Below are 12,982 nucleotides of genomic sequence, written 5' to 3' on the forward strand. Positions count from 1 at the left end.
TGGTTTTATTAGTCGGATATTAGTTCAGTAATTAAATTAGAATTTGGTTGTTTTATGTTGTGTGAATTAAATTTTTTAATATAATTTTGGTTCTGTTCAAATTGTGCGTATTTATTATTAATCCCACTTTCCCGAATGGTTTGGGGGTGGTATTATTTCACCCTAGCACAATTCGTTATATGCTCATCTTTTGTAAAATTGTTTTGGAGTGAGGGTTGACAATTTGGCCGATATCGGCATATCTATGATTATATGTGATGACAACATGAAATTTAAGAGAATTTAGAAGTTACTATTCTAGATTTAGCCTAAGATATATTACGTTTATAATATAATCAAGAATATGGGTTGTTTTCGTTTTCGTTTTGGAAACTTGTTGTTTCCGGCAATTGCCTTAAAAAAATTTGGCAACTTGCCGAATCGGTTTGGGAACCCAAAGCCTATATAAACTTCATTCATTCTCCACACAAAACTCACATCTCCCACATTCAACCATCACCCTTCACTCCCACGTTTTCCTTTCTTTTTCTTCTCACATTCGTCGGTTCAGCAACTTGGAGCGCACCTGCCCCCCTGTGGAGCGCCACTTGCACCTTAAGTACTACCAGAAATTCTAGTCAGAGCGCACCTGCGCCCCAGACAAGCGCACCTGCGCTTTAGAGTCAGTAACTTCGAAAACCATCGAGGCGCACTGCGCAAAAAGCGCCACCTGCGCCCAAGTGCCTGGAAGTCCAATTCTTCGGGCTTACCTGCGCCCCATCCGAGCGGCGCACTGGCACCGATTTCGTAGAGCAGCGCAATTTCTGATTTTTGGGTGAGTTGTTCGGGATCGTTGCAGCTGTTCCAGAGTAGTTTTGAGATGACATCTCCTATAGTCATACCTGAACAGTCTTTCGAAGACTTGATGGGAACCGATACCTATGGAGCATCGTTCCGCGAGCGGATCGTGCAGTTAGGATGGCAGCATCTTCTGGTGAGTGATGACGATTCCTTTTCACCTCAGCTAATGGAATTTTTCTATAATCATATTACATTCTATTGTAACCAAGAAGGAGAACAAAAATTTTTCCCTTGCAATTAATGACACGACGTCAACTATGGAATTCAATAAGACTTTGGTAGCTTTGGTTTCGAGATTGCCCTTGCTTGACCCTATGTTCACGTGGGGGTATATGACTGATAACTCATACCTCTATGAATATGCATATTTCCATGCGTATTATGGGGGAGGGTATTTCGTGTCATGGACCAAGAGCGATAAAACATAGCCCTGGGTAGCCTATCGCTGAATGTAGGCACAACCATGTTATTCATTATGATGAATATTTTAGGGGAACGGCAGTTTACTTCTGCCAATAGTACCGCTGGTGACGTTTTCCTTGCTCTAGCTGAGGGACGTCGCCGATATGACATTCCCCGAGTTTTAGTGGCTACTCTAAAGAGAGCCCATACCGTGAGGCATAAATATCTTCTTATGCCTGTTTTGGTTTGCCGCATTATGCGCGGTTGCTTACCAGAATTCTATACCCAATTCACGGATTGGAAAAAGGTTGAAATCATGAGACCCACCAATCGCGTGGTCAGATCCCTCCAAGCCATGACTTGGCCGGGATGGCAGGTGTAACCTCATTTGGTTGCCCCTTACACTCCATCAGACCAAGTAACACTCGAGAGGTTAGCAATGGTTGATGATACACGACAGAAGGCGTGGCAAGTTGTTATGGCATGGCAGGATGCGAAAGAACCTCGCCCCTTTGAAAAAGAAGAGGATGACGAGTAAGCGGGAGAGGAGGTAAGTTTTTAATTTCAGTTAGTGTCTGCTTATGTCCCAAGCAAATTTATCTTGTTAACCCTATAATGGGTGGAACTCCTATAGAGTTGCGTCAATTTTATTTCATATATTAGTATGTTTTAACCTTGTTTTGCAGATGTTCCAAAATATCACGCGTTTCCATGGTATTTTTCCTACCCTATCTATTTAAATACTTTGAGGACAAAGCATATTTCTTGTTTGGGGGTGGGCATAGAAACACGTGTAATTAAGGCATCTGTTAGGATATAGATATGTATAATATACACTTATTTTCTAGCTAAATTTGAGTCTCACGCGCGACCTCCACAGCTCAGGAAAGAATTCCCTTCCGTCAGCAACTTCCAATTCTTCCCCTCATCTCAAATCAATAACCATCCTCGCGCGCGCGATCACCAATGGCCAAAAACAGTCGAATTTCGGTGGAAAAAAATTTTGGATTTCTATTTGAAAATGGGATGTTTGCATGCTAACGTCGAGTTGTATTCAATGGATTTGGTGTTGAAGTTCTATAATAATGGTGGCTTTAATGGCGACCATTTTTGGGTCACCATCGACGGTGTGTGACGCCAAGTCACACCTGCCCTGACTCAGCAATAGTCCATGTATCCACGGACTTACGACCTAATGCTCGACATGCTAATCGAGGGCGAGTGTAATATGGATGGGAAATGTGTGTATCCAAGTTCTATGCGGCGGAACTAGCTTGTCGTGACTCAATGGCTAGGACAGAATGTCATTGGCACCTCGAAGCCATCGGACATTAACAAGACATTTATGCACTTACTCTGGGTCCTCCAGGAGCGAAAGGGTAACTTCTGCATCGTAACCTTTCTATTTGACATTATTACGCATGCCACACTCAGGTTAACCCCTCTTGCCGTTCTTGTCACGCAATTCATGATTAATTTGGATTTTCTGTCAGCCACCCCATTAGTCCCTATGCTGCCATATGAGAATATGCATGTTTTCAAGAAGTGCATACTATTCCCATGGGAACCCACAGCACCAATGGCAGCTGAACACGATAACATGGGTTCAACTCACCCACCTTTCTTTGATGAGGCTGCTATGAGCAAGATGAACCATCCTATGGATGCTTTACGCGCTATGAATAGTGGCATGCGAGACATGTATTCTCGCCATGTATCGATGGAACATACCATGGGCGAATTCAGGGAGGATATGACCACTCGCCACGAGTTGATGACAGACACCATGGGTGAATTTCAGCAAGAAATGCACACTTCTATGAATGCATTTCAGGATCATATGACTACTTGCCATAACCAGTTCCAGCGAATGCTCATGGAAAACCAGCACCAGTTTCAAGCACAGGTGATGGATACTCTAGGCGATATCCAGGTGCAGTTTGCCTCCATGGGAGCTAGTACTGCACGCCGTCGCAGGACCCCTAGTTCTTCTTCAGCAGCTCCTAAAGATTCTCAGTAGACGTTTAATTTTTCAGGACTTATATTTTATTTATGTCGGATATTGTATTTACATGTTTGCATTTTAATTTTCAATCCTAGTATGTCTTTTAGTTCCTACATTTTCCAAAAATTATGCCTTGTCAAATATTATATTAGGCAGAATATTTGACAAGGCAGAATTTTTGGAAAATGGAGGAACTAAAAGACATACTAGGGTTGAAAATTAAAATGCAAACATGTAAATAAAATATCTGACATAAATAAAATATAAGTCCTAGAAAATAAAACATCTACTGAGAATCCTCAGGAGCTATTGAAGAAGAACTAGGGGTCCTGTGACGGTGTGCAGTACGAGCTCACATGGAGGTAGGGGTGTAATATGGGGTGGGTCGGGTCAACTGCGGATCAAATAGTGATGGGTCGGGGCGGAGCGGGTCTAGGGGATACAAATCCAGTGGTCCTCGATGGGGCGGGGAGGGACGGGTTGAAGTGTCATGTCTTAGTACCATCACCCGGCCCGTTGGGTCAGCTTACGGGACGGGTCATCTGGGTCGGGTGGAAATTATCATTTTAACCCAATTTCACTCAAAAAAAAAACTTTCTAATTCTGCAAGTAATATATTTCCAATTCACAGCACAGAGAAAAAATTGAATCAATCAATAAAAATAAACAAAAATAAAAAAACTTGAATTTGAACCCAAAACCATATCTGTAAATTTGAAACTTATTTATCGTGATTTATCATTTGTAAATTGATTATTTTCCATATTATGATAAAATGAAGATGGGAGCAAGGATCTATGGTACAAAACAATAAAATATAAACTAAAAGAATTCGAAATTAATACAAGGATGAATGATTTATCTTCTCCAAAATTCGAAAGTTGAATTTGAACTTTTAATATTTTCCCAATGTTCAAACTTGAATATGTGAAATTGATGTTGAACTCATAAGTTTGTATTCATATCTATCAAATTCCTACAAAAGTTGAAAGAAATTATAAACAAAATACAAAAATATTAGAGTTAGAGTATTAAAATTATGCGGGTCAACGGGGTTGGGTCAATAGCTTTTGACACGGTACGAGTCGGGCGGTTTCACGGGTCGGGTTTGAGCATAAAACCTACACCCATAGCCCGACCGCACAAAAATGGTAGCGGGGCGGGGTGGGTCTATTTTCGGGTCGGTGCGGGTTTGGGTGGCGGGTGAAGACCGGGTACCCTACCGGATGATGGGTCAACGATTTTTTTTTACACTCCTACATGGAGGTTAACTTGATATTCTCCCTGAGAACCTTTTAGATATTTTTCTAAAATGGACGGATTATCATCCTCAGTCAAAAGGTGATGACAAGATGCCAATGGGACTTCCATCTTTAACCTTTTTTACCATATATGGTATACGATGGATTTTCAAGTGGGATTTTAAATGTGAATATAATCACCTTAAAATTCCAATCCTTAAAAGGAAATTTTATTCAAGATGGTGGATTACTTTTCCAACAGAAGAAACCATTATCAGCATTGAAAATGATTTCAAATCATTTATTGAGCAGACTCCCAGACATAATCCTGCCGGAGATATAGATACAGGAAACCGTTTTGATATGATGAAGAATCTTATCAAATTTCAGAATCCAAGTTTCTCATAAAGTCAAATTAATGATTTATGTATGGAGAAGCTTAAGAGTCATTTTTTGAATTCCTTCAAGCTACCTACTACAGCATCCCTCAGTACTAAGGAGATGTCATCTTTAGAAAATGCAATAGTATCTTCACAACATGATGATGTTTCTATGACATCAAATAATAGCCAAGAAGAAGCAAATCAATTTGCTTGCCTAGCAGGAGAAAGTCAGCCAAATGAGGATTTGGGTGACAATTTTGATCTTACTAAAGCTTTAACTCATATATATTCGAGTTCTTTCAATCCTCCAGTCGAACCTATGGATGTGGGCCAAATTCAAAGAAGCTCTTAAGGGTAAGCAGGAGCCCAAGCCTACTTCCTCTAAAAATTAGGGGAATCCATGTTTTCACAGCAATTTTTCTAGAATCTCGAAGGACCACCTATGGCCCTTAAAGAGAACATAAACAGCATTATTCTCCATAAAGAGAAAACATTATCATAGCATCATGGCCTATGAAGAGGACCAGAAATAGAATCAGCATTATTTTGCTTTGGATTCTTATCCTTACAGCTGGAATTACAAGGCTTTTGAAAGTGACATCCTACCTTTTGCTTTTCTCTAAAGTCAAAAGTTGAATAGGATTTAAGCATTATAAGGATTCTTATCCTTTGAAGACATAAGTAAAAGACAAGTATGCCTTGTCATGGTGGCCCAGTCGACTGTGACTACTTTTAGAACACGTAGCCACTTCCTGTGCGAACTCCAAATTATATTTTGAGATCCGACTAGTATAAAAAGGATACCTCACCCTTGTTGAGGGAAATCTTTCATTTTAGCTTTGAATTTTCTTTTTGTTTGATTGATAAGAGTGCTTTCTTTTCTCCCCCTTGTAATATAATTTCCCCAATATAAATAAAAGTTCAATTTGTTTATCAAGTGTTCTTGCTGCTATTTGCTGTGAAAACATGGATTCCCCTAATTTTTAGAGGAAGTAAGCTTGGGCTCCTGCTTAGCCTTAAGAGCTTCTTTAAATTTGGCCCACATGTCCATAGGTTCGACTAGCAGATTGGAAGAACTTGGATATATCTGAGTTAACGCTTTAGTAAGATCAAAATTGTCACCCAAGTCCTCATCTGGCTGATTTTCTCCTGCTAGGCAAGCAAATTGATTTGCTAATTTGCTTCTTCTTGGCTATTATTTGATGTCATAAAAACATCATCATGCTGTGAAGATATTATTGCATTTTCTGAAGATGACATCTCCTTAGTACCAGGGGATGTTGTATTCGGTAACTTGAAGGAATTCAAAAAATGACTTTTAAGCTTCTCCATACATAAGTCATTAATTTGACTTTCCAAGAAACTTGGATTCTGAAATTTGATAAGATTCTTCATCATATCAAAAGGGTTTCTTGTATCCATATCTCCAATAGGATTATGTCTGGGAGTCTGCTCAATGAATGATTTCAAATCATTTTCAATGCTGATAATGACTTCTTCTGTTAGAAAAGTAATCCACTATCTTGAATAAAATTTCCTTTTAAGGACTGGAATTTTAAAGTGATTATATTCACATTTAAAATCCCACTTGAAAATCCATGGTATACCATATATGGTAAAAAAAAGGTTAAAGATGGAAGTCCCATTGGCATCTTGTCATCACCTTTTAACTAAGGATGATAATCCGTCCATTTTAGAAAAATATCTAAAAGGTTTTCAGGGAGAATATCAAGTTCAGGACCAAAATATTCCCACCACTGAAAAATCCAATATGGATAGTTAGTCTTGATAGACTGGGGACATAGTTTAATAAACCATGAATGTTTCCTGTGAGCATTCTGATAGAAAAACACATTAGTAAAGGCTGAGATATAGTCCCAGTAATTATAAAGGATATTAGTCGAACTCAATTTTCGACACTTGTTGGGATCCAAACCCCATTCATTATAAGAGATAATTCTCTTAAATATTGCTTTGTTGTAAGATATATGACTATATTCCAAATCAGGCTTCTGTAATGTATGGTTAATATCCATAATAAAAGTAGCCGAAGCTAAAATTTCTTCATAGATATATCTATGTTTGCCGTCAACAACAGGATACTGTTGTGTATCAAAATATCTTCTTTGAATTTCCCAAGGATCAGGCATCCACTGCTCATCCCCTGGTTGAAGATAAATGAATGTTTGATCTGCCCTTTTATTAGGGACATAAGGAGTCAGAAGAGTAAGAACTGCCTCTTTCATTGACTTTCCTTTTCTGCTGAGATAAGGGAGGAAATTGCTCCATATTGTCAAGGAAATTATATTTTCCCTTGCTTTTTCCACGGCCTTTAGTGGTATAACCATGACCTTTGCCTCTTTGAGAGGTGCTCATGATCCCTGCAAAAATTCTCTAGTTAGAAAATCTGGAAAAGAATTAAAGTCACCTTTGATATATTCAATATCAAAATCAAAGGCAGAGAGATGAGCTTGCCATCCTGCAAAAATATGTTTAGAAGCAATATTCTTGATATCTTTTTGTAATACCTGTTTAGCAACACTACAATCAATACGAACCAAGAATTTCTGATTTAATAAATCATCCTAGAATTTATGAATACATGTTACCAGGGAAAGAATCACCTGCTTTATAGTAGAATAATTAATCTGAGCTTTCTTCCAAGTGCCAGAAGTAAAACGGATTAATTCTTCTTTACTTGAAATAGGATTCTTTTGTTTTAAGATACGACCATAACCAATATTGGAAGCATCTGTTTCAACAATTTTAAACCACTCGAAATTAGGTAAAGATAAGCAAGGTAATTGCTTTGCTTTAAGCTTAATCTTTTGTACTGCAAGAGTATGGGCTGGACTCCAAGCTGTTGGAATCTTGGTTAGTCTGGAGTATAGAATAGAGGTATCCTGTGAAAGATTTTTATAATAGTCTGCTAAATAATTAATACTACCAAGAAATCTTTGTAACTGAGTTTTGTCTAAGATTTCATCAGGAAATTTAGAAGCAAACTCAATACTTCTATCAATATGAATTATTTTTCCTTCAGTAATATTATGACCAAGAAAACAAACAGTTGCTTGAAACAAATTCATTTTGGGTGCCGATACTACTAAACCATTTCTTTTAATAAGATCCTTAAATATCTTTAGATGTTTAATATGTTGTTCTAAAGATTTAGAATAAATCAGAATATCATCAATATAAACAATAGAAAAATCTGAATATGGATTGCAAATATCATTCATAATATTCTGAAATTTAGATGGAGCATTTTTAAAACCAAGGGGCATTACAGTTCATTCATAATGTCCAAAGCGTACAGTAAAAGCAGTTTTATACCTATCTTCAGGAGCAATTTGGACTTGCCAATATCCTGACTTAAGGTCAAACTTAGAGAATATGATTGATATAGATAAATGATCTAATAAATCTGTCTTGTTAGGAATAGGATATCTAATCTATTGCAACACATTATTGAGGGGTTTGAAATTAATAACTAATCTCGAAACTCCTCTCTCCTTCTCAGTAGCTTTATTAACATAAAAATTTGTACAACTTCAAGGAGACTTACTCGGAGTAATCAATTTCTTATCCAGAAGACTCTAGATCTCCTTCTGGCATAAAGTCAAATAATCTTATTTCATTTGACTAGGTCTAGCCTTAGTTGGAATAAACTTTTCATTAAAGCTTGATTCATAGGGTAAAGAGACAATATGTTTCTTTCTTTCCCAAAAAGCATTGGGGACATCACTACAAACTTCATTGATAAACTGATTCTTTATCTGTTCAATATGAACCTGAAATTCCTTAGTGTTAAGTCTTTGTTGTAATTTTAAAGAAGTTATCTCTTCTTTGAGAAAGTTTAATTGGTTCTCTTTAGTAATTAAATTATTATTAATTACTTGAATCTGTTTCTGTACAGGAGGAGTTATAAACTTAAAAATAACTTTCTGATTAGCAATAGTATAATAAATACCTTTCTCATTAATTTTGGTAATAGGCATAATAGAATTAAGAAAAGGATTTCCTAAAATAATATGCTGAGAAAGATCATTAACCAGAACGAAAGTAGAAGATAAACAATGTCCTTCTTTGCAGATGAATACATCTGTTAACTTGTATGCAATATGCCCGCATAGGGGTGCCAACGGCAGTAGAAAGGTTTTGAGTAGATTTCTTAAAATATTTAGTAGGTATTAAACCTTCTTGAATACAATTTCAATCTGCTCCACTATCAATAAGAGCAATATGATTTACAAGAGTGTAGTCATTCTTAATAACCAAAGTAATAAGAACATTCCATCTTTGGAAAACAAAGTTATCTAGAGATATCTTATTATGATGGGAATTAGAATTAGTTACAAGATCTTTATTAATCTTTAACTCTTTAATTTTGGTTTTAAGGTTATTAACCTCATACTATAAATCAGGGACATTAGTAATACGAGAACTACCTTCAAAATAAAGACTATTAGGAAGTCTCATATTATTATAAAAACAAAGATTATGTAAAGTTAAAAAGTTCTGAAGATAATTAAGATTATAAATCTTATCTTGAGGATTAATCTTAAATTTTCTTATCTTCTAGAGATTATTATAGTCCTGTGCTCTAGTGGAACACTGACTAGTCTTATGACCATAATAATCACATTTATGGCAGAAACGAAGAGCTTTAGCTTTAGGCATGAGTCTCTTCCAATGCTGTTTCTCTTTAAGACTTTTTGGTTTTTTATAATTCTTAGATCTATTATCAGTCTCATTGACCATTATGTCCTGCTTTTTAGGTGGTTTAATATAAGCCACCATTTCAAGACTATTCTTCAACTTTATAGGTGTTGTTGGAGGTTGAATAGTTGTCATCTCCTTTTCATCAAAAGTAGTCAACTTATTTTGATGAAATTCTAAAACACCAATATAATTGTCTACAGGAGTAACATTAGATTTTTCAATAGTAATAGTCTACTTTTCTGCAGAAATTCCTGGTTGAGAAATAATCTTTTCCTGTACTTGATTATGACTTACCTCTTTATTAGGTAAATTAATTTCCTTATCAATTAAGGTATTATTATTAGGTAAATCAATTTTTACCTTGGCCATAAGCCTAGCCTGTTGTTTGGCTTTTAAATAATCACTAATATCTTTACTTAAAGTTGCACGATCAACTCTTTCATTAAGAATTTTATTATTCTGATACTCAAGACAAAACCATTTTGCCAGAGTAATATGATTCTGCTGATACCAATCATAATAATCATTATACGGTCGAATCATAGGTTTCAATTCTGTAGGAGTAAAATATTTACTCAACTCTTCATATTTTAATTTATAAAATTGATTTGTTTCATTAGATGTGTAATCCATTATAAAACAAAATCCACTTCTGAAGCTGTAGGAGATTCCCTAGCTTTCTGTGTATAAATACCATGTGGTACTTGTTGATTAGAGATACGAATCTCTTCTACAAATTGATTATACTAAGATAAAGATTCAGCTTCTGAAACTAAATTCCTAGAAGATTGTGGTATGGAGATCTTATAAGAGGATCTCGAAAAAAAACTTCTACTAACAAAAGGTTTCTTAAAGTTTAATATAACTTCACCTTCTGTTGATTGAATTATCTGATCTAAATCATTATTAATGATTGGCTGTGGTTGAACAATATTTCTGCAAATCCATGAATCAGGAAATTGAATTTCACTCCAAGGAATCATCCTGGGTGTTGCTACACTAGAAGTTAAAAGATTTGTATCAATTAACACAGTTTTACCTGGTGTAGATTTATTCCTTGCATTAGGAGTTAGAGTTTGTAACACCTTATAGTGAATTCTGTAGGTAATTCCAATCACCTCAGATCCAGGTAAAAAGTTATAACCTTTAGCCTGAATTTGTAATGATAAAGAATTATAAAGATTTCTATCCGATAAAGATAAACTTAAATTAGGATAGACATCAAAATAGACTGGTCCATGACAAAGACTAGTCTTTACTGCTCCTATAAGGGATGGTAAATAGTCAAGACACCTAGCATCTCTAAGAGTTGCTTGAATATAAGCATTCATACCCAAAAGGGTCAAAGGTCTGAAACTAACCTGTATTAATCCTGCATGAATAAATTTATAATTTTTCACATAAGGATATAAATCACGAGGACTTAAAAGATGCAAATTATTACTCATGGAATGTGAACTAATAGTTTGTTCCATAGTTTTTACAGCAATTTTACTGGTCAATTTTTCAATCCAGTTACCATATCTATATATGGTTTAAAGATCCATATTTGGAATTGTCTATTTATTCATTTTGTTCTGTGTGTCGAGATCATACTCGATTAATTATGTGCTCTTTATTGAACTCAGATCATCATTTGATTACTGTGGCATGGGGGTTAAGGTGTTAGTGCAATAACAGGTAAAGTATGATGAATTATAATCATACCAAACAGTATTAAAACTATTCATGAAGCAATCATAAATACATCGTCTTCTTCTCCAAATATTATAAACAGTACAATAAAAATCAATTCTTCAGTGTTTATATTAAGTAAAACCACGTATGTCAATGCTTTAAGGGGAGCAAACGGCCTAAACGCATATCCTGCTAAACGATACTGCATACACCTTACGCGACTTGGGTGACGTCCCAGAGTTACCAATATAAACGTAAAGAAACAATAATGACCTATGGCTTAAGCAAATAGTCTCATATCAACAAGAATGAAATTAAGTAATCCTAACTTCATCTCTAACAAGATACTATTTATAATACTGGAAAAGAAGAGTCAATAGTATTTTAGGATCCAGGCGAACATTCTTGTGGTCGGAAAACCAAACCTTTAGCAAGTAGTCCTAAAGAGTAACCCTCATGCCTTTTTCCTTAATCATAGTAATATCTCTTACTTACATATTTTCTTAGGAAATAAAACAATGAAATATAATTGTAAGACATTTCCTCACCGTTAAATCAGTAACCTCAAATTAAGCTGCCATGGCTCTGATATATATATATATATATATATAGTGTGATGTCAAATATATATATATATATATTTGACATCACACTTAATAGCGAGCTTTACCGTCCACTAACGTTTTGCAACACGGTCAATAACGGTCATAAAACTGTCACCATAACAGTCATAAAACGGATCCATTTCCTTTCTACAAATAGAAAGTTCACCACATCCCTCACATTCACTCCTTTCATCTTCTTCCCTCTACATTTTTTCTTTAATTCTAATTACGTTTGTTTTAAGTTCTTACCAAATTTCAAGCTTCATAGATGCGCTAGAAAAGTTCGAGCAGCAGCAAATTGAATATGCTACTCAAATCTTCATGCTTGTTAGTTTTATTATCATAATGTTGTTAATGTGGCATATAGTCCTATCTAATATATAGATTTGTATTTTGTTTTCCCGTTGTCATTATGGTATGTTTTCACATCCCTGTACATTGTTACAACTTATTGTGAGATTATATTTATGTATTCCTTGTCCTTCTACTTACACTATTTATGTTAAAAAAAAATAAAAATAAAAAATAAAAAAATAGGAAGAGTGTGCCACTCCTTGTAGACACATATATGCCTTATTCTTTCCCACCCACACTGCATCCACTTTTGCGTCTTGTTTTAGAAGATACACATGGTCTAACTATCCTATGACACCTCGATTCGTATTTTTTGCATCTTCAGATTGTTGCCTATTTATAGCTAGGATAGACACCTCTAAAATCCAATCTCCCCTTTTCCACTAAATTATCTTCACCACTCCATTCCTTCCATCTTTAATGGCCCTAACTCGAATTTTTGTGCCTGAGCAAAATTTTATGGAAAATTTTCAGAGTGATCTATTTCACCCATATTTTGATAATAAAATTTTATGTCGAAGATGGTTCCCTCTATTACATTATAAGGAGGCACTTTATTCCAAAGAATTGGTCCTGCTATTCTATAAACACGGTTATTTCCAAAACGGGCAATTCTTTGTCCGTGCAAATGGATGCGAGCATGAGTTGACTCTGGAAATCATCTCTGAGGTCCTTCAAATTCCCATAAAGAAGCCGAGGTTCACCTACATGATTCGCCGTTTGACAATACAAGGCATCTGATGTTTGCAA

The sequence above is a fragment of the Coptis chinensis genome, chromosome 2 (genome assembly GCF_015680905.1).
Source record: "Coptis chinensis isolate HL-2020 chromosome 2, ASM1568090v1, whole genome shotgun sequence".
Classification (NCBI taxonomy): domain Eukaryota; kingdom Viridiplantae; phylum Streptophyta; class Magnoliopsida; order Ranunculales; family Ranunculaceae; genus Coptis; species Coptis chinensis.